The 23606-nt window shown below is 38.7% G+C and overlaps 1 protein-coding gene across 4 annotated transcripts in view; it reads right to left on the reverse strand.

The window, feature by feature from the left end:
* Positions 1–23606, reverse strand: part of LYPD6B (LY6/PLAUR domain containing 6B) — a 244652-nt gene that overhangs the window by 61458 nt on the left and 159588 nt on the right. Inside the window, exons 1-2 of one of the 4 annotated variants that reach the window (XM_043995443.1) lie at positions 5595–5686; positions 5105–5265 (exon numbers count right to left, since the gene is read on the reverse strand). The exons of 2 other annotated variants lie outside the window; for them this stretch is intronic. The gene's annotated coding sequence lies outside the window, so the exon portion shown is untranslated. Of the gene's footprint in view, positions 1–5104; positions 5266–5594; positions 5687–9038; positions 9164–23606 lie in introns of those variants that run through there. One more of the 4 variants, XM_043995442.1, reaches the window with a different exon arrangement.

Raw genomic sequence — 23606 nt, forward strand, 5'->3', positions numbered from 1 at the left:
ATTTTACAGACTAGGAAATGGAGAGAGGCAAAGGTTAATTGACTTGCCCAAGGTACTAGAACTAGTGAATGAGGCCACTTCCTGATTCCAAGCCCAGTGCTCCACCTAGTTACTAAATTTCCACCTAGGTACCAAATAGTACCATCTACTGCACCACCTAGCTACCAAAAACATTTATAAGTGAAGAAGAAAATTTTGCAGTAGGACTACTTGATTTAAGAGGTTGTATTGCACCAAGTAGGAGGTCAATAAATATTAAATAAAGAGGTTCTCCTCTTTCAATTTTTTTTTTAGTGAGGCAATTGGGGTTAAGTGACTTGCCCAGGGTCACACAGCTAGTAAGTGTTAAGTGTCTGAGGCCGGATTTGAACTCAGGTACTCCTGACTCCAGGGCCGGTGCTCTATTCACTGTACCACCTAGCTGCCCTCTCCTCCTTCAATTTTGATTTGTTATTTCACTTACTTTAGGTGTCACTTATGTAATCCAGTATCTTAGACCCAATGGGATAAATAAATATCATTCACTAATGGGGGTAATAACTGTGAAAGATATTGGTATGTGTTAAGGTCATGGGAACTAAGATCATTCATTCTTCATCTGAATCAATAACCAAGGTTAGAAATAAATAAAAAGATTTCCATTTTATAGATTTTTCACTTCAAAAGTCATGTTTTAAGAATGTCTCTACTGAGGAATGTCTTTTCATTCTCCATATTCAACACTCTAATCTTATTTTTGACATAAATAGATCTGCCTGAAATGGGCTCCTCCTCCTCCGGGTTCCATCTGTTCAAATCCTTCCCCTTCCATCAAGGTCAAAGGTGCCACCTCCAACAAGAAGCCTTTTTCATGCAAATGAAATTGGCCTTCCTATCCTCAAATTTCTCTGGATACTTTGTCTAGACTTTCCCTTCCCCCTTCCCATACCCTCCCTTCAATTGTTATTATTTATATAAATGAGATTCTCTCCTCCACTGAATTATAAACTCACTGAGGGCAGGGCCTGTCATATCTCTCTATAAATGCCCAGTGTCTAGTACTTAATAAATGTTTGTTGTATTGAACATATACATTTTATTATTAAACTTCTTTATTAGTGAATAAAATGCTATAAAAATCAATTGCAACAGTACAAATTATTTACTTATGCTTCAATAGTAGTCAAATATTACTTTAGGCGAATGGTCCCTAAAAAGGAATGCTTGGAAATTTATATGGAAATTTCTGCTATAGAGGAATTTTACAGTGATTTTCTAACAATCTGTGTTTCCCTCCTCTGATTTCTAGACTAAGTTCCTGGAAGGGCAAGGTCTTGGTGTAACTTAACCACTATAACTTTCAAACTTTGAGTCAGATTAAAACCAGGTACGGTCCTGAAACAACACAGTAGCAATGGGTCCCCTTCGATGAGAAAGCATAACAATAGAATTTATGAAGCAAAATGGAACTTTGGGGCCCCTCAAACCTAGAATTCCTAGAGCAAATGCCTATTTCACAATTCAACAACAATTTTGCAATTATGTCAATCCACCTCGGTTCAAGGGTTTCTAAACCCTGCAGCCAATAACTAAATTGCACCCCCCCTTTTTTGCCTTTCATTGTATTGCCAGTACTTAGTACAGTCCCTGGCAGTTATGAACACTAAATAAATGCTCAATGACTGACCAAGTAAATACTAGATGTAGGTGATGACAAAAAAACCCCAAAACAACACCACCCCATCATCTCACAAATCACAAAAGTCTGTGTGTCACCAAAAGTTCTCAAATTAAAGTGTTAACAGACTAGCTAAATTAAATGCATTAAAATGAGTCATTCATAGGACCTCCTTCAGAGTCAGGTAACTATCACCTTGAGTCCTGTACTGCTGGGAAAGTATAAACTAAATTTCAGATCATCTGCCAAATGTCTTTCTGCCCAAATTTAGCTACCCCCACTCCCCAAGTGCTAGCTTAGGAGATAAGGCCTTAACTCTCACTAATAAAGCCTCTTTCAGAAAAGTGAAACAATACCCCACCCCCTACACACACACACACACACAGTTAGTTATAGGCACAAGTCTTACAGGGAAAGCTTTGCAAGTAAGGTATACACTGTGTTGGCATCAGGTTTGAATACAACTTTAAATATAGGGTTTGGAGATGTTGTTGCTATTGTGCCAACAAAGTAAGCTTAGATCAAAGTATCTGACCACAGAGTTGTGCAAAGCACATTTGAAATTCAAATGCAGCATAGTTTTATCCTTATATCAAAGGAAAAAACAGTCTAGGACTAGGAGTCAGATGAAGTAGGTTCAGATCCCAATTCTGATCTTCACTCGCTATATGACAATGGGCAAATCATTGAACCTTTCTGAGTCTCAGTTGTCTCATCTGAAAAATGGGGATAATTACATTTGTGCTATCTACTTCACTGAGTGTGTGTAAGGATCAAGTGAGAACATATATAGAACATACATACATATATATATATATATATAAGCACTATGAAATGATGAAAAACTATACAAATTCATGCTATTGTTATTACCTGACAACGATGTGCAAGAAATGACATGAAAGATATTGTCTAAGAGATGGAGAAGGAAGCTGACTAGTCACCAGAGCAAGAGTGAAGGACCACAGGGGAACAGTCCACATGCTGCAATGTAGCCATGAGAAATATAGAGATAGATAGCAAGAGACAGAAATAGAGATAGATAGAGATATGTGTATGTATATGCATACAAACATATGTACATGTGTATTTATATGTACATGTACGTGTGCACATGTATGTGTGGTAGGCTAAAACCTTTTTTCTGGGGATGTGTGTATATGCATGTGTAAGTATATATGTGTATATGTCTATCTATGTATGTGTGTATGTGTATATGTATGCACACATGTATACATATATATATAAACATACAGCTAGCGGTGTGTGTATGTGTGTGTAGTAGGCTAAGACCTTTCTTCTAGGTATACACATACACACACACACGTTTTATTATGGTTTCTGCCCTTGAGTTTAACACCTCTAGTCAAGCTTAAATGGCCTTTTTGCTGCTTCTCTCACATGACACCTCATACCTCTCATCTCCATGTCTTTGTACTAGCTGTTTCCCATGCCTAGAATGCACTCCTTCTTCACTTCTGCCTCTTAGAATCCATAGCTTCTTTTGAAATTCAGCTCAAGTACTGCTTTCAAAATAAAGCTTTCCCTGATTCCCCCAGCTCTGTGTGTGTGTGTGTGTGTGTGTGTGTGTGTGTGTGAGAGAGAGAGAGAGAGAGAGAGAGAGAGAGAGAGAGAGAGAGAGAGAGAGAGAGAGAGAGAGCGCGAGCGAGAGCAAGCTTTGTGCAAGGCTACCTTTGATGCATACTGTCTATAGGACCCTAGGCAAGTCAATTAACTAACTCAAGGTGACTCTAATACTTAAATTTCAGAGAAGGTGCCGACCTGAACTGATAGATTTTCCTCCTTTGGGTATTCCTTATATTAATGAAATCACACTTTCAGTCCCTATCCTTTTCCATATAATGTTTATATTCGTGCATTCTATCTATTGATCGAATGTAAGCTTCCTCAAAGTAGATACAATTTTAGTTTTGTCTGTATTTTCAGTGACTAGCCCAATGGTGGACACACGGGCACTTAAATGTGTGTTGACCAACTGACTGTGAGGTGAGGTTTCAGAAGAAACTCTTTATAGCTGCTATTAACCTCATAAAGAAAAAGGATTCTTTTCTTTTTAAGACATTTGAAAAGCAACCTAAATAAAAAAAGATAATCAAGACCACAAAGTTTCCGAAGTTGCCATATGAGTGCATCAAATTCTAACAAATGCCGAGAGTAAATATGTTTTCTAATTATTTAAAAAACATTCCCAGGTTCAGATCACCTTTGCCAACAGACAGCCTGGAGCAAAGTATGCTAGTCGTCATTAAGCAATAGTCTGAAAACAGGGAGGGGTTTTCATAAACTCTGAATTACTGCCTTCCTGAAGCCTTGGTTATAAAACCAAAAAGAAAAAGGAACAAAGCACAATACAAAGCAATAAGCCCGGGATGAGCTAGTTCCTTTAAAACTACAAAAAGGTCATGAAAACATTGGGCCTATATCTTCCAGCTTGGGGGATAAGGCCATGAATCTGCACTAGCACTTTGGGCAGTGTGATCATTTTCTGTTTACCATCCAGCATTTAATGAAGGAAAACTTCCAAGCACACTCACTTGTACCTCAGTGCCCTGGAAAGCCCAGCTTTAACACACAATGCTCCTTCCTTCTTCACACCCTAGGAGTGAACTCCCTAGCAGGTAGTTTCATGCCCAATGTGTGTTTAATTCTAAGGAAGCCAGAGATAAAAAACAAAAATACTTTCTCTCAATCCAAACCTTCCTCTTGTCTACAAAGCAAAACTGAAGGAGTTATTGGCCTGGCTTGAAGCAGGTGGAAGGTAACCAGGCCCTATTTGCCAGACAAACACATAGGAAGCAATTAAGTTTATAACAGCGAAAGAGGAACCCAAAGGCCATCTGAAATAAAAGAAAGTATCCCTGCCTCCTCTTGGGTCTGGGTTATTCTGTCATAAAGAAGGCTGAATGATTCACTTGCAACAATGGAACAGTAAAAGCCCTGTTCAAAGCAGAGATAACATTGGTTCTCTCTCCTCAGACTTGCCTGTCAGGTTTGAATTTCTATGCTGGGGAATAGATGGCCGTCTCATTTGAGAGAAAGAAAAGAAAAGAAAATCTATACACATGAAGAGACTTAGAGCAGGAGGGCAGGACTTAGACACCCTTGAACCTCGTTAGAATGTACAAATTTTGGTATTTAACTGGCTTTCCTTGGTGTGGAGGGAGGCCGGCTGCCCACAGGTCTGGGGAAACAAGCTTTCAATCCAGGCAATCGGAAACCTGTCCACCAGGCAAATGCCCCTTAATTCAGGGGTGCTCAACCTTTGCTGTAATGTGGAGCCTGTTGGGAGTCTGGCAAAGCCTATAGATCCCTTCTCAGAATAATGTTTTTAATACATAAAATTTTAAAAAGTAGAATAATGAGGAAACCAATTATATTGCAATATGATTATAATTTTTTTAAGTTCATGAAATCTTCTATGCTTACCCTGAAGCCATTAGTTGTGGAAGCTGAAGTAGGCAATGAAGACCAATGGCAGTCACAGATTCAGTTCCATCTTGACCTTGCAGCCAACATGTCTTCCCATTCCTGGCACATATGTGAGTCCTGACTAATTGTTTTCCAGCTCAGACTCCAGCAAGGGACAGCTGGTGATGGAGAAATACGGCAATGCAAGGAGTTCTCAGACAGCTCAACAATCTGGGTACGTGCACCATAAACAGGCCTACCAGTGGGGCAGCAGCAGCCATGGTAGAAAGAGTGAAAGGCAACAGGGAAAGGAGGCATGACTGTAGTTTTAGGGGGAAGGAAATCAAAGCCAGCATTGAGTTTGAGGAAGAAAAGAAAAAGACAAAGCAGGATAATTGATTCCCAGCTGGCATCTGAACAGAAGTCAAGGCCCATCTCACCATCCCCCTACTTCCCAGCTTTAGAAGAGAGAGGAAATGTGGCATACGGGTTACTGAGCTGGTCTCACCTCTGCTACATGCTGATTGTGTGACCCTGGGCAAGGTGCTTAACCTCTCACTGTCCCAGGTAGCTCTCTAGATCCCGAGCTGCAGAGAAATTGCCCATCTATATTGGTAGAGGGAATTCCTCACCTGGAGCTTCCTAACCAGATGAAAGTGTAGATCTGTTTAAAGAAATAAAAAAGCTCAAGATAAGAGAAGATGCTTCTACCTCAAGACCAAAATAAGTCCCAGGCTCTTCAACATGAATCTGCCAATAGCCCAACCCTACCGGGATAACAGCTGCATTCATTTGTCACATTTAAGCAGTGCTCTAGATTCAGAGTGGCAGAGTCGATAAATAAAAAGCCAGTCTCAAAGCCAAGAACACCTAGGTTCAAGTGACCTCTAGGTATTCCATCTGTAGAAAAGGTGCTCACCTGTCCTGGTGTAGGGAGTTTCTCCAGCAGGGATTTCCCTATATCAATGAAATCATATGAGGGTCTTAATGAATGTTTACTGTCTGGCTGTGCCTATCCCTATATAGTCCTTTAGAAATTGAGAAGCAATTTTCTTCACAACTCTATAAGGTCAGTGCCTAAAGTAACATACCCACTTTAAAGATACAGAGAGTAAGGCTCCATTTCTATTTGAGGGAGCTGAAAGTGAGAATGGTTAAATACCCAGCCACCACAGGCCAAATCTAGCTTGGGTATGCTGGAGCTGGTTCTCAAAACTTGATCCTCTGACTCACAGAGTGCAAATCTGAGGCCAAACCACCTTGCTTTGGGCAAATCACTTAAATCCTCTGGAAATTATCTAATCTACAAGAGGGAAGTTTTGATAGATGTTACATTGTAGAGAAAGCAACATGAAACTACCAAAATCTGTTGCAACACAGCATATCCTGCTTCCCTAGAAAGGAAACCAGAAATCTACTTAGAACAATCTCACCTATTTGTTTGTAAAAGGTTGGATGGGTTGTGGAGAGAAAGGGATTTAATTATACCTACAGGTGGATAAAGCACCTGCCCTAGATTCAGGAGGACCTGAGTTCAAATCTGGAATCAGACACTTGACATTTACCAGCTGTGTGACCCTGGGCAAGTCACTTAACCCTCATTGCTCTGCCCAAAAAATAAACACACACACACACACACACACACACACCTTAGCACACTGGCTTCCATATGTAGGCACTTAATTATACCTAAAGAAGGCCTAAAGAAGGCTTGCAAAGCATTTTTTAAATATTTCCTCCTTTTATTCTCATCACCATTGTGAGTATAAAATCTTTATTTTACAGATGAAGAAACTGACACAGGCAGAGGTTAATGGACTTGTCCAGGTTAACATAGCTAGTAAGTGTCTGAGGTTGGATGTGAACTCACTTCTTCCCCAGGTCCAGCACTCTATTTATTACTCTCCTTAGCTGTCTCAGATTAGGTGATGGGGCTACACAGCTAATAAATGTAGGTACCAGTACTCAAACCCAGACCTTCAGATTCTAAAACCAGCCCAGCACCATACTTCCAGGACAGAAACAGATTTGCTTCTGCAGATTAATTCTATTTGGATTCATCTCCAAACTCGTGGCCCATCAGTGAAGTACAAATGATGCTACGGGCTACTTCATTCACAGCTGCTGTGGGTATGAGATCATGAATGTCAGTGAAATAGAGCATGTTTCTTGGAGGAGCTGAACAATATGTGTACATTGTCCTGAACTGAGACATGGTATAAAAAAGGTTGCCAACCCACCCTGGCCCAGGGCAGTTTATAGACAATTAACCACATAAAAACAACATTCTTTCCTCTTGGGTTGACACCAGTTGTCTGCTTGCCTGAAGTCAGGAATGAGAGGCTATCTGAAAGGCTGACTAGAACATTCTTATTTTCATTCTTCAACCCTGACCGGAGAAACCCTTCCTCTCCAGCTAAGCAGAGGACAAGAGGCCTAAGTCAACAAGTAAGGGTTGGCTGTGAACTTCCCTATTGTCTCCAGAGTTGAATGGGAATCTCTCACAAAATGCTTAAGGCCCCAGTGATGATCACTTGATCCTGAACTGAGAGGCACACTGCAGGGTAGGGGCTAGACTTGGAATCAGAGAAGACCCAGATATCACTTCCCATTCCCTTACGTGTAAAATGGAGGTAACAAGGGTAACCACAGGCAAGTCCCTTTAATTGTGTCTTAATCTCTTCATCTATAAGGTAAGGATAACACCTGTGGGACATACCTGCAATAACTGATGTGAGGATCAAACATGATTTTGTATTTGTAAAATGTTTTCCAAATCTTAAATCATTATGTCAGCTATAATTAATATTAGTATTATTATAGTGACCTTTTCCAACACACCATTCACCATATTATTGCCCAAAGGATTTTTGGAAACATTTATCATTGAAGTCACCTACACAAGAAAGCTTCTCTTTTACCATAGCGACAGTGACAGATCTTATGGAAGTAGGCTTGTCTGGGGAAGGAAGGAAAGTTGGGTTCTAGTCTTGCTCTTTTCACTTATTATCAAAATGGCCTCATGTACCTATGTGGCCTAAACCACGGTGTGCTCACCAGCTTCCTCATCTGTTAAATGTTGATAACCTTTGCTCTATCCATTCTACAGGGTTATTCTAAGGATTAAATGAAATAATAAATATTAAAGGACTTGGAAAATTAAGGGTATCAAATAAGTACAAGATAATATTACCAACCTTTCAACTAATGGGTATTTAAAAATAATTCTTAGATCATTTTTTAGATTGTTCATGACAATCTCAAAAAAAAAACCAGAAAAAAATAAACCTAAATGAGAACTAGAATCCCCAATAAAACCATATAATTCAAACTATGTATATTGTAAGAAAAAGAAAAGAAAACTGGCAAACCAGTAGCAATTTTAACTTACTTCCCTGTCTCCTTTCTGTCCCCAGTCTCTTTTCTGTGTACTTGTAAAGTTTTCTTACTTTTTTGTTTTATTCTTTTGTTTTTATTGCTTTATTATTTTATTGGGGGTTGGGGGTATTTTTTCCCCTAGCGAAAGAAGGGAGTTTTCTCTTTATATTTACAATACCAAGCATAGCCTTCACACAAAGTAGTACCTTTAAAAAGCTTTATTGAATTGAAATTAATTTAATAATATATCTTTTTAAACTCAGTGTCTTGGCTCAATGCAAAAGAGTAGCCAAATGCCACTAATTGCTGCCAAGCTCTACTCCCACATTCCTGAGGCCAACAAGGGCATTGTAGTGATCTTTCTTCTCAGGAAAAGGTAAAAATAGTCACCCTAACCAATTTCCTATTGCTGAGAGCTGAGAGATTTGCACCATGTGATGTCTTGGAGGTGGTGGTGGGCGGGGGTGAGGAAGGAGTTGAAAATAAAATGCCATCTACCACTTTATTCATTCTGGCCCACAGAGGGGATAGTCAGCCAGGGATAACTGATTATGCTCAACTGGAGCTGCCTCACCTCATGGGCACCAGTCATCAAATCACCAATTGGGCAAACATCAATCTCTGCTGATGTGACAGTGGGCCATACTCCAGGTTATTTCAGAATAGCTCCCTGGGGGAGATGGGGGAGCGAATCAGAACCTAGGAGAAAACATCAGGACAATTGGACAGGTGGTTTGGGAGACAAAAAACATCATCACTATGGCTCTTATATCTGGGCAATCAATCTGAGGTCCCCACAAAGTAGCTCCACAAGTTAGGAGACAAACCAATGAAATAATCTCAATTTCATAGTTTATTAATCCCTCTGTGAAGTAGGTAGCACTACTGTTATCCCCAGTTTATATTTGAGGGAGCTGAGGGTGAGAATAATCAAATACCCAGCCACCAGAGGCCAAATCCAGCTTGGGTATGCTGGAGCTGGTCCTCCAAACTTGATCCTCTGACTTCTGGGTTCTTTCCATTGACTCACAGAGTACAAATCTGAGGCCAAGCCACCTTGCTTTGGGCAAATCATTTAAACCCTCTGGAAGTTATCTAATCTACAAGAGGGAAGTTTTGAGAGATGTTACATTGTAGAGAAAGCAACATGAAACTAACTACCAAAATCTGTTGCAACACAGCATATCCTGCTTCCCTAGAAAGGAAACCAGAAATCTACGTGGAACAATCTCACCTATTTGTTTGTAAAAGGCTGGATGGGTTGTGGAGAGGAAGGGATTTAGTTATACCTAAAGAAGCCTAAAAAACATTCATTCACTCAGTCATTCAATCTTTTTTGTTAAGGCTTATTACGCGTAAGGGAGAAAAAGATGAATAAGATGTAACCCCCAACTTCATAGAGCTTACTATTCTATTCATATAATATATAAAGTGAAAAATTCATGTATTGATGCAAAATCAGAATGTAATATACATCTAATCTGCCTGAATTTGTATATGGAGGAAATTGTCAATGTATTCTGATTTATTAATTCAATAAACCTTTATTAAACTAACACATACTACTACCACCACCACCACCAAGGGTTGGTATTACAAAGACAAAAACCATAACAGCATCTTTTCTCAAGGAATTGGAGGAAAGAAAATGTATGCTGCTAGGTGGTGCAGTGGAGAGAGTGTAGTTCCTACAGTCAAAAAGACTCATCTTCCTGAGTTCGAATCTGGCCTCAGATACTTACTAGCTGTGTGACATTTAACCCTGTTTGCCTCAGTTACTCATGTGTAAAACGAGCTGGATAATGAGATGGCAAACCACTGTCTTTGTCAAGAAGACTCCAGATGGGGTCACAAAGAGTCAGACATGACTGAAAAACAACTGAACAATACAACATGCAGATAAAAAAAATATAAAGTCATTTTTAGAGGAGAACTCCAACATTGATTTCTGATAATATGGTCTTTCCAAGTAAATACATGTCCTGTTTAGAAATAAATGAATGGAAGACGGGATGAAATGGTCCAATAATACAAGTTAAACTGAACACAAAAACTGTCCAGATGAACTTCTGATCTGGGTCAGCTATACTATATTAATATTTCTACATCATTAACTGTGTTCCATTCCCTAATCATGGTATCACCTAAAGTGTTGTCCTGGGCACTCTTTTTAAAAGAAATACCTTCTTTATTGATGATCTCATTAGCTTCCATAGGTTCAACTATTTCTATGCAGATGATTTTCATATCCAAAAATCCAGTTTGTTTTTTCTCCTGTACTCTCGTTCCATATTGCAAACTGTGTATAAGACACTTTCAACTGAATAACCTAAAGTTACCTTAACCTCAAGATGTCCAGAACAGAATTCATTCTCTTTTTCCCCAATCCATCCCTCTTCCTAACTTCCATATTTCTGCCCAAAGCACCATCTTTCTTCTAGTCATTCAGGTTTGCAGTCTCAACTCTACCTCTATAGTATCTCTTAAAAACGAACTCTTCTCTCCACTCACATAATCATTACTGCAGTAGAGGGCCTCTCTACTTTTCATACAGATTATTGAAATAGTGTCCTTTTGGTCTCTCTGCCTAAAGTCTTGCTCTCTCTCAAATTCGTGGATCAAATAAATACCAAATTGATATGCCTAAAGCACAGGTCTAGTCATATCACACCCCAGCTCAAAAAATTTCTAATGACCCTGACTTTTAAAGCCTTTGAGAAATGGCTTGCAGACTACCTGTCTCCTTAAAAATTTTATTTCAATTAACAAAAATTCATTTTCTGTACTGCTCACACACCTCTTATGTGAAAAAAGAAAAAGAAAGAAAAATGTAGTCAAGAAAAACAAATGTCCACATTTACCCATCCAAAAATATGTATCTATTTCTGTATTTTGAGTCTATCAGCTTTCTTTCAGGAGGAGGGAATGTGGTTCATCATCTGTCCTCTACAGCTGTGATTGGTCATCACAGGGATGATATTAGTGTTTCAAAGTTGTCTTTACAATGTTGTTGCTTTTGTATGAATTGTTCTTCTGATTCTACTCACTTCATTCTACATAAATTCATACAAGTCTTCCCAGGTTTCCCTTGAAACCATCCCCTTCATCATTATTTACTGATAAGATGCTTTATTATAGAACACATTTTCTACCTTCCCTACTTTTCCCATGAGACTGCTAGGGAAGTGGAGGTGGGGGGAATACAACTATTTTAATAGACTTTTGTTAAATGAATAATGCAGTGTGGTTCTTTCATCTGGTATATAGACTTTGTTCACATCATTTGATTGCATCAAGCATTAAAATGTTGGAAATTTACAAAGAGTTAGCCCCCAAATGAAGCACCATAGAATATGGACTAATTCCTATCATTGGCAGGAAGAAAAGGATCAGGTGGAGCTCAGATGTTCTTTCCCCACTATTAAACATACTTCATATTGGATGAGGGTTTGTATATTATATTCATATTGTAAAGAGTTCCCTGAAATGTGTCTGAGGGATGTGTAATGAAATTATTTGGAGAAAAAAATCCCTTCATCACCTCTTACAGCAAAATGGCATTCTATCACCATTTATTCAGCCATTCCTCAGTTGATGGGTGCCCCCTTACTTTCTAGTTCTTTGCCATTCAAGGAGCTCCTATAAATATTTTTGGCTTTATTGGTCCCTTTTATCTTTCTTTGATCTCTTTGGGGAGTGGGTGTAACCATCATATCGCTGGGTCAAAAGGTACGCACAGTTTTGTGACCTTAGGGGCATGTTTTCAAATTGAAGTCTAGCCTTCTGTCACAGGCATATAACACATGACTCTCTTTGAAGTACTTAATGGTCCCTGTCCCTGAGCTTTCATTTCTATTCCACTCCCTCCATTCCTGCAGTACACTTTTTCATCTCTGCTTCCCACAATCCTAAGCTTCCCTCAGAGTTTGGCTTAAGTACCACCTCCTAAATTAGACCTTTCCTGATCTCCCCAGGTGCTAGTATCTGCTCTCCCAGCCCCAATTACTGAGTATTAACTTATATGTACATGTATTTTTTTTTCAATCAAACAATCAGAAAGCTTTTATTAAGTAAAATGAGATAGTCCCTGCCATCAAGGAACATGATTTTATGCTATTTAATTTTTTTCTTTGTACTGCTAACTCCTAGTACCATTCCTGATAAATAGTAGGGTGTTTAAAAGTTTTTGTTGAATGAATGAGCAAATCATAGATGGATTTCAGAGGGTCCTACAGTCTGCCATAGAATCTAGTCAGAGAATATGGTTTCTTGTGACATTGACGTTAAGGCATCTTATCACACTGGCTATAAGGAGTTAGGAAACAAAGTCCCACTACAGAAGATATGATATTCAACTCTGGGTAATGATAAAAGTGTCCGTAGGGAGGTAGATAAGTAGTGGGGTAAGGTGGAGGGAGGGAGGACAAAGAATAGGATGAGTCAAACACCAATGACTAATATCAATGTTTTTATTTCTCCTTGGCATCACATTGTGGCTAAAAAGAAATGGAAACTTTTTGCTTTTGAAAACAACCTAAAGTTCTCAAATATTCTTTTGAGAATCATTGCCCAGATCTTCACCCTCTCTTTGCTTATTAAGAAAACCTCATTTCAGGGAGAACTGTACCCCTAAGGTTAAGGTCCCACTGCCCAGGCATAAGTCATAAGGAAAAACCTGCTGATAATAAATGGACCTAAAATGTCTGCTCCATGCACTCAGGCCTGATCAGAGCAAGAGATCTAGTCCTTTTAATAAGTCTGCAGCAGGGCATTATTAAATGGGAAAGAAGAGTATCTGAGCAGACACCTTAATGAATTCCGTAATGCACTAGAGATAGATAATTATCATTAACAAATATTTGAGTGCCAAAAATGTACTCTGCTCAATGAGAATGGGAACTCAGACATGGTCCTACCTAAGCAATTCACAATTAGATAATTTGCTCTTGATGTTTCTTCCTTGCTCTCTCAGATTCAAAAGGGGAGGTCTATTTACAAGGCAGAGGGCCAGGTAGAAAAGTATAACCAAAATGTGGAACGATTCTGCGGCTTTAAGAAAACCATAAACTCAAGATTATCAAATCATCACATGAAGGTCAACAAATCCTATTTCTAACTGAATAGGGGTTCCTAACCTAGGGTCCTCTTTAGAGGTCTGTGGATAGATTTCAGGGGGAAAATTCTACCTTCAGTTCACAAGCCTCTAACTGAAACTTAGCATTTCCTTCCATTATAATTTTTTTTTTAATTCTGAGGAGTCTACAGCCTTCATCAAAGTGCCAAAGGGGACCTTGACAACATACAAAATAGGTTAAGAACCCCCAACCTAGGAGGCAGCTAGGTGGCACAGTGGATAAAGCACCAGCCCTGGATTCAGAAGGACCTGAGTTCAAATCTGGCCTCAGACACTTGACACATACTAGCTGTGTGACCCTGGGCAAGTCACTTAACACTCATTGCCCCCATGAAAAATTTTAAAAAAGAACCCCTGACCTAGAGCCTAACTCCAGAAAAACCAATACTCTGTAACTCATTGTCCTCATCTACAAAATGGAAATTCCATTCACTAATGGAAAAATATGAGCAGCCTGTGGCCTCTTAAAAAGCAAATTGGCAAAATATGCAGAAATAAAAATATTCATTGATAACACAGCACTTTATGTATCTCCATGTCTCTACCTTGGTCCTTAGTCAGTCATTCAACAAGTATTTGTTAAACATCTACTATGTACCAGGCACAGTGCTAGGTGTTCAGGATACAAAGATAGAAATGAAACAGTTCCTGCCCTCAGTGAGCTTGCTCTTTATTGGGAGAAACAACATATATACATATAAGTAAATATAAAATAAATACATACAACATAAATAAAAGGTAATTTCAGGGAAGGCATTAGCAACGAAAGGGAGGACCTTTTTGTGAGGGCGGGGCAATGAGAGTTAAGTGACTTGCCCAGGGTCACTTAGCTAGTAAGTATCAAGTATCTGAGATCAAATTTGAACTCAGGTCCTCCTGAATCCAGAGCCAGTTCTTTACCCACTGTGCCACTTAGCTGTCCCCAAGGGAGGACCTCTTTTTGAAATATTATTTTAAATTTATGGAATAAAACGAGGAAGACCTCCTTTAGATGACAGCACTTGATCTGACCTGTGAAGGAAGCTAAAGGTTTTAAAAAGCAGAGATTGTTGTTGTTATAGTACTTTGCAAAACTTAAAGTTCTATATAAAATCGGCATCTTTATCATCATCATCATCATGATTATCAGTGTCATTATTATTACTATTATTCATGAGGGTGTGAGAAGTTGAAGAACTCTCTGAGGATGGTCACATGGGTAAATGGAAGGATGGTGGTACTCTTGAAAGACAAGGAGAAGTTAGAAAGAAAACCATATTGAGGCAGGAGGAAATGAGAGAGGGAGAAAGTGAATTCAATAAGTTAAGTCAATAGGCATTTATTAAACATCTGCTATGCGCCAGGCATTATGTCAAGAGCTGAAGATACAAAGAAAGGCAAAAATACTTCCTACTCTAGGAACTCCTAGTATAATGGTGGGGTGGGGGTGGGGGGACGGGACAACATGCAAGCAGCTATATACAAACAAGATGGAAGATAAATTGAAGAACCTTAGAGGGAAGGCACTGGCATTAAGGGGGATCAAGAAAGGCTTCTTGCAGAAGGTCTAATTTTGGCTGGCACCTGAAGGACATCAGGGAAACCAGGAGGAAGAGATAAAGACAGAAAGAATTCCAGGCATGCAAAACAACCAGATAAAAGTGCATGGAATTGTGAGATGGAGGCCAGTGTCACTAGATGACAGAGTACAATGTCTGAGTTGACTGGAAAGGTTGTAAAGGACCAAGTTATAAAAGGCTTTAAATGCTCCAGGATTTTATAGCTTATCCTGGATATAATGAGGACCACTAGAGCTTACAGAATAGGGGAATGGGGGTGGGGAAGCATGGTCAGACCTTTAGAAAGATCACTTTAATAGCTGAGTGGAAGATGAACTGGAAGGAGGCATCGGTGATGAGGGCTAGAAACAGGGTGCTGGCAGTGTCAGAAGAGTGAAGGTAACAATGACAGGATTTAGTAACAGGTCGAATATGGGAGTGAGAGAGAGTGGAGAATCCAGGATGGAATTTAAAGTGTCTATGGGAAATCCATTGCAAGATGTCCAATAGGCAGTTGGGGATAAGTTCTATTTTAGACATGTTGAGTTTGAGATATGTACAGAAAATGCAGTTGGATATGTCTCTTAATCAGAATGTCTAACTAATGGAACAAGACTGGAGCTAAGGAGAAAGATTACAGTTGGATATTTAGATCTGGAAGTCATCTGCATAGGGACAAAAATGGGACTCCTAGGAATAGATAAGATTGCCCACAGAGACAGAGTGAAAAGAAAGTGCAGGATAGAACCTTGGGGTACAACCACAGTTAGGAGTTGGGATAAGGATGATTATTCAGAAAAGGAAACTGAAGATCAGCCAGATATTTTTTTTTACTTGAACTTTAATTTGTTTATTTATCCATTTATCTATTTATTTATGTATTCATTCATTCACTCATTCATTTATCTGATTGTTTATTTGTTTAATTATTAGTTTGATCATAAAAGTATTTTATTATTTTCCAGTTACATGTCAAGATGGTTTTTTTCTTTGTTTGTTTGTTTTTTGGCAGGGCAATGGGGATTAAGTGACTTGTCCAGGGTCACACAGCTAGTAAGTGTCAAGTGTCTGAGGCCGGATTTGAACTCAGGTACTCCTGAATCCAGGGCTGGTGCTTATCCACTGTGCCACCTAGCCACCCCGTCAAGATAGTTTTAAACATTTGTTTTCATAAGATTTTGAGTTCCAAATTTTTCTCTCTCCCTCCCTTCCCACCCCCCTCCCCAAGACAGAAAGCAATGTGATGTAGGTTATATATGTACAATGATATTAAACATATTTCTGCATTAGTCATGTTGTAAAAGAAGAATCAGGAGAAAAGGGAAAAACCTCAAAAAAAAAAAAAAAGGAACAGAATCAGCCAGATTTTTGTTTTGTTTTGTTTTGCTTTGCTTTGTGGGGTGGGCGGGAGGTGGGGAGCAGAACTAAGGAAGAGAAGTTTGTTGTTCTTGATTTGCCCAGGGTCACACAGCTAGTAAGTATTTGAGGTCAAATTTGAACTCAGATCCTCTTGACTCCATGGCTGTTCCACTGCGCCACCTAGCTGCCATGAAGAGAAGTTTCACTAAAACCAAATGAGTCTCCTAGGAGAGATGAACAATACCATAATATGCCTCAGAGAGGACAAGGAGAAAGATCTAAACAAAAGGACGTGGGAACTGGAACTTAAATCACTGCTAACCTTGGAGAGGGTCATTTCAGTTAAAGGAAGTCAGATAGGAAGAAATTAATATCTTCTGTTTTAATTTAAAGCTCTCTGAATGCAGTTAATGAGTGGGATCAACTTTTAAGAACTTAATTCAATTAAAACAAGATTTCATTAAGCACCTTCTATGGGCCAGACACCCTGGAGATAAAGACCTAAAGTGAGACAGTCGCTGCCCTCCAGGGATTTACAATACTTAGTCTATCACCACTCTGACTCACCAAATAGTTTTGAGTTCAAACTGCAAATTTAAATGACATGTCATTATAAATACTGAATAATGAACACATGTGAAAACTAAATATAGTTAGCAACTGCACCTCACTTGATAGAGACTTTCCTTTTTCCTGTCATTGAGGGTCAACAATTTCATTTTAAAGTAGATATTCAACTTGTTCTGAAAATATTTCAGTTGGCTAAACTAACATTCTACTTCATCATTAAATGTTTTTGGTTTTTTTTAGTATGTAACAGAAAGACAAATCTGACAGCCTTCTGAGAGTTTCTGGCATGTTCTGATTTTCGCTTGGGCTATAGCAGAAATGGAATTTCTAGACAGTGTATCACCACTGGCAAGGCAGCTGCTCCCATAGACTAGCTGGGCTTGGGTTAGAAAAACCCAATGACAGAATCTCATACTACTTACAAGAGAAGGGTTCTCTTATGGATCATCTAATCCAATGCCCTCGCATTAGAGATGAAGGAACTGAGTCTCAGATAAGTTAAACTACTTATTTAATGTAATAAAAAGAAGTGTCAGAATTCAAACCCAGGCATTCTGATCTCAAATTCTGTGTTCTTTTTATTATAACAGGCTTAGATATTGCATCAGGCTCCTAAATGATGTCACTGAATCCAGCCTCTGACCTCTCCATCCCCTACCCAATGTCATTCTCTCGGCTTTAGAACCTTAGGTGGCTCCCTATAGCATCTAGGCTAAAATGTAACCACCTCAGTAATTTAAAGCCTCTAAAAAAATGGTTCCATTCTTCCCTTCTGGGCTGATTACACATTACTCCTCCCCATACACTCTGTGTTCTGACCAAACTGTCTGCTTTTTTAAAATTTATTTTATTTTTAATTTATGGAATAAAACAAACATTTTTATAACATAGTATAATAAAAAGATGATTGCACGCAAAACCATAAATCTATTATATACAACTTGCTATACCTTTAAAATGTATTATAAAGTTATCATGTAAATTTCTTTTTTTCCCCTTTTTTCTTCCCTCTTACCCCCGCCCTCCCCAACTGCCAGCACCCTAGAGATGGCTACCATTAGACACAAACATGTATATATGTATGAAAAATTACTCTACACATACTTCCTTTTTTTTTTCTTAGTGAGGCAATTGGGGTTAAGTGACTTGCCCAGGGTCACACAGCCAGTAAGTGTTAAGTGTCTGAGGCCAGATTTGAACTCAGATCCTCCTGACTCCAGGGCCGGTGCTCTATCTACTGCGCCACCCAGTTGCCCCTCTACACATACTTCTATTTATCAGGTCTTTCTCTGGATGCAGATAGCATCTTTCTTCATATGTCCTTTACTTTTAATTTGGTTATTTATTTTTTTTGCAGGGCAATGAGGGTTAAGTGACTTGCCCAGGATCACACAGCTAGTAAGTGTAAGTGTCTGAGACCAGATTTGAACTCAGGTCCTCCTGAATCCAGGGCTGGTGCTTTATCCACTGGGCCACCTAGCTGCCCCAATTTGGGTATTTCTAATAGTTGAATGACTTAGTTGCTCAAAACAAACCGACTGACTTGCTTCTCTGCATACAACACTCCATATCACTTCACCATGGCTCTGTACATGCTGTCTAGCTTCCCATGTCTCTTCTGTTCATCTCTGCCTTTTGGAGCCCTGGCTTCCTTCAAGATATGGCTCAAGTAGAACCTCATTCCTTTAGTTGTTAGCACCCCTGCTAAATTACTGTATATTTTCTATAGATCTTACTCAAGTGTGTATGTGCTACAACCCCACTCTCAGTCCAATGTGAGCTCTTTTAGGGCAGTAATTGTCTCATGGAAAAAAAAAATGTTTTCAGCTTTGTATCACCATTGCCTATCATAGTGCCTGGTACACAATAGATGCTTAACAAATGTTTTATAAATCAATATGAAAGCTAAGACTGCATTCCCCAATTTTGGAAGGTTCTAATACACTCACCTGGCTGTGCCACTCTCTTGTTCAGAAACATTCACTGATTCCCATTTGCTTATAAATACAAAACCATTAGGCTGTTATCTGAGGCCTTCCCATGATTTGGCTTCAATCTACCTTGTCAGACTTAGTTTACATCATTTCCCTCCACACATTCAAGTCAAGTAAATGCCTGTTGATTTGACGTTCTGTTTCTGCCAAATAGGGCTACTGTTCCCCAAGATCAACAAACATCCTCTGAGTTTTATGTAGTTGTGTAGTTCATCCCTCATGCCAGAAATGTGCTTCTTTCCCATATCTGCCTGTTAAAATCCTTCTCTTTCCTTCAAGGCAACTCTCAGTTTCTTACCTCCTACAAGATGCTTTCCCTAATCTACCAAACTGAAAGTGTTCTCTCCTTCCTCAAATACCCCTTGCATATTTTTCTCTCTCCTTTGCACTCCTAACACCCCACCTCATTCCATGCATATTTGAGTACATGCTATAAACTTGTCGTTTTTTTTTAATCTTTACATATCCAGTGGCTTGTGTACAGTAGGCAATCATTAAATCTTTTGTTATTTTAAATGTTGAATATGTCTAGGGTAATACTGGATAGTTGGCAGTCTTACCCAGGGTAACTCAACCCCAATGAAGAAACATGTGTTTTCCAAGTAACAGGTCAATACTTCAGAATGAACGGCTGTTAGCTTACTCCCAAGATAAGTGAAGACGTTTGCTCACAAACAAAGAAACCAGTCTACCAAAGATTAAAAAAGATAAGGCAAGAACCCAATGAATTACATGCCTTAAACCATTTAAATGCCTTAGGAAAAAAAAAACAACAGGTAACTGAAAGGTTCCAAGATCTTTGGTATAAAAATAAAACAGCAACAAGGTAATTGATTTCGCACCATAAAATAGATGGAAACCCTGGAACCAAGTCACAGTGGAAACATTAATGTTAGAAGCCAAGAAACAGTGAGTTAATAAATAAGCCTTATATTAACACACACCTGGGTTTAATGTCATTGGAAATGGTATTATGTCATGTACACATGTGTTCTCATCCTCCATGCCCCAATCCTCCACCTCTACTTATGGGTGAATTTCCAGGAGGGACAAAAACTTTCATATGCCAAGCTGCTGGAAGAACTTTCTATAACACTGACAAATGCAGGGTATCTTGGCAGAATAGTAACTTTAATACATTGTACATCTCTTCCACTTGACATCTGGAAACAACCACAGCCAAAAAGTGTAAAAACCAAATGTGGATTGCAATAGGAGCCTTGAAATGGGGTGGGGAGTTGGCTAAAAATTGCAACATTCTTATGCATCTGCCCAAGTACTAGGAGTGAAGCCCAAGATGTGAAATACCCAGTACTAAGACAGAGAGATAAAAAGGAGAAAGGTCCATGCTCAAAAGCAAGGAAATAGGTATTTCCATTTTTGTATTTCTTAGATTTGTATAGTTTTCCAGTTTTTAGCATTGGAAACAATTTCAAATCTATCAGTGAATATTTATATTTACTCAATCCTACTAATGTGCTCTCAGCACTGTACCAATTGCTATAAGATAGATAGAAGAGCTAAATCCTATTAGTGGACTTCCAGGGGCAGAGCCAAGATGGAGAAGAGAAGCCAGTAAGTTGCCTGAGCTTTCCTATGTTTTCCTCAAAAACAACATTAAACTAAGCCTCTAAACAGATTCTGGAACTGTGGAACCTAAAAAAAGACAGAGAGACACAATCCTCCTACTTGAGATAATTTAGAGTACTTCAGGAAAGGTTGTCTCACCTGGGTGAAAGGGGAGGGCAGCTCAGCACCGCCCAGTTCAGTTGGCAGCTCAACACAGCTGCAGTTCAACACAGCTAAGAGTGGGGCAGCTCAGAGCTATAAGAAGCTAGCAACAGTGACCCCTGTGCTCCAGGAGCAGACTTCAACTTTATAAGTTAAAAATAGGCTACAACATGAGTAGGGAACAAAAAAGGACCCTTACTATTGACAGCTTCTATGGTGAAAGGAAGACCAAAACTCAAAATCAGATGAGTTTGTCAAAATGCCTACAAGTGAAGACTCAAGTGGGAAGAGGACCTTGTCTCAAGACCAAAAAGCCTTCTTTGAAGAGATCAAAAAGGCTTTTAAAAACCAAATGAGAGAGGTAGAAGAAAAAATGGAAAAAAAATGAGAGAAATGAGAGTTAAGCTGGAAAAAGAAGCACAAAAATTGACTGAGGAAAAGAATTCCTTAAAAAATACAATTGGCCAAATGGGAGAGAAAATTAGCCAAATTGGAGAAAAAAATGCCAAATGGAAAAGGAGGTGCAGAAGCTTACTGAGGAAAATAATGCCTTAAAAATTAAAATTGGTCATGTGGAAGCTAATAATTCCATGAGACACCAAGAATCTGTCAAGCAGAATCAAAGGACTGAAAAAAATAGAAGAAAATGTCAAATACCTCATTAGAAAAACAACTGATGTGGAAAATAGATGCAGGAGAGATCATCTAAGAATTATTGACTGCCTGAAAACCATGATCAAGAAAAGAATCTAGACATCATATTCCAGGAAATTATTAAGGAGAACTGCCCTGAAATTATAGAATCAGAGGATAAAATCATCATTGAAAAAAATCTACCAATCATCTCCTAAAAGAAACCCCAAAAGGGAAACCTCAAGGAATATTGTAGCCAACCTCCAAAATTATCAGGTGAAGGAGAAAATACTCCAAGCAGCTAGAAAGAAACAATTTAAATATCATGGAGCCACAGTCAAGATTGCACAGGACCTGACAGCTTCAACATTAAAGGATTGCAAGGCTTGGAATATGATATTCCAGAAGGCAAAAAGAGCTTGGATTACAACCAATAATCAACTACCCAGCAAAACTGACCATTCTCTTTCAGGGGAAAAGATGGACATTCAATGAAATAGGGGACTTCCAAGGTTTCCTGAGAAAAAGACCAGAACTGAACAGAAAATGGGGTGGGGGGGGGAAGGTTGTTCAATAAGGTTAAACTACTTGCATCCCTATGAGGGAGGATAACACTTTTAACTCTTGGGATCTGTATCTCTATTAAGGCATTGTTTTTAAATTGACTTTGATGTAATGATATAAAGAAACTTAAGGGGCAGAATAAAAGGAGACTAGAAAAGAGGAGAGGAAGGGGGAGGTGGACTGGATTAATTACATCATATGAAGAGGCACAAAAAACCCCACTACAATAGAGCTAAAGAAGGGAGGGGTGAGCATTGTTTCAAACTTACTCTCATCAGATTAGGATCTGGGAGGGAATAAAATACACTCCCATTTGTATAAAGGAACTAAGCTTACTTTTTAAGGAAACAAAAAGAGAAGGGGAAAGGGGTAGTATTGATAGAAGGGAGGGCAGAAGTGGGGGGGAAATGGGCAAGAAAAGGAAGGGCATCTGATAAAAGAGTGGGTAGATTGAGGGAAGCAGTGGTCAGAAGCAAAACACTGGTCAGGAGGAATGGGGTGAAAGAAGAGAAAAGGAGTACAAAGGGGAAAAGAGGATAGAGGGAAATAGACAGTTAATAATCTTAACTGTGTATGTGAATGGGTTGAATTCTCCCATAAAAGGGAAGCAAATAGCAGAGTGGATTGAAAATCAGAATCTACAATATGTTGTTTACAAGAAACACATCTGAAGCCAAGAGATACACACAGAGTAAAGGTAAAAGGCTGGAGGAGAATATATTATGCTTCAGCTGAAGTAAAAAAAAGCAGGGGTAGCAATTCTTATCTCAGACAAAGAAAAGCAAAAATAGATCTAATTAAAAGAGATAAGGAAGGAAACTACATCTTGCTAAAAGGTACAATAGATAATGAAGTAATATCAATACTAAACATGTGTGCACCAAGTGGTATAGCATCCAAATTCTTAAGGGAGAAGTTAAATGAGTTACAAGAGGAAATAGACAGCAAAACTATACTAGTGGGGGATTTGAACCTTCCCCTCCCAGAATTAGATAAATCTAACCACAAAATAAATAAGATAGAAGTTAAAAAGGTGAATAGAATGTTAGAAAAGTTAGGTATGATAGATATCTGGAGAAAATTGAATGGGGATAGAAAGGAATATACCTTTTTCTCAACAGACATGGCATATACTCAAAAATCGAAATTGTATTAGGGCACAAAAGCCTCATAATCAAATGTAGAAAGGCAGAAATGTAAATTCATCCTTCTCAGATCATGATGTAATAAAAATTACATGTAATAAAGAGCCATGGAAAGGTAGACTGAAAAATTGGAAACTAAATAATCTCATCCTAAAGAATGAGTGGGTCAAGCAACAAATCATAGAAACAATCAATAACTTCATCCAAGAGGATGACAATCAGGAGACAACATACCAAAACCTATGGGACACAGCCAAAGCAGTGCTTAGGGAAAATTTTATATATCTAAATGGTTACATGAATAAAAAAGAGAGGAGATCAATAAATTGGGCATGCAACTAAAAAAGCTAGAAAAAGAACAAATTAAAAATCCCCAATTAAATACTAAATTAGAATTCCTGGAAATCAAAGGAGAAATTAATAAAATTGAAAGCAAGAAAACTATAGAATTAATCAATAAAATTAAGAGCTAGT

This window comes from Dromiciops gliroides, chromosome 3 (assembly GCF_019393635.1).
Source record: "Dromiciops gliroides isolate mDroGli1 chromosome 3, mDroGli1.pri, whole genome shotgun sequence".
Lineage (NCBI taxonomy): Eukaryota > Metazoa > Chordata > Mammalia > Microbiotheria > Microbiotheriidae > Dromiciops > Dromiciops gliroides.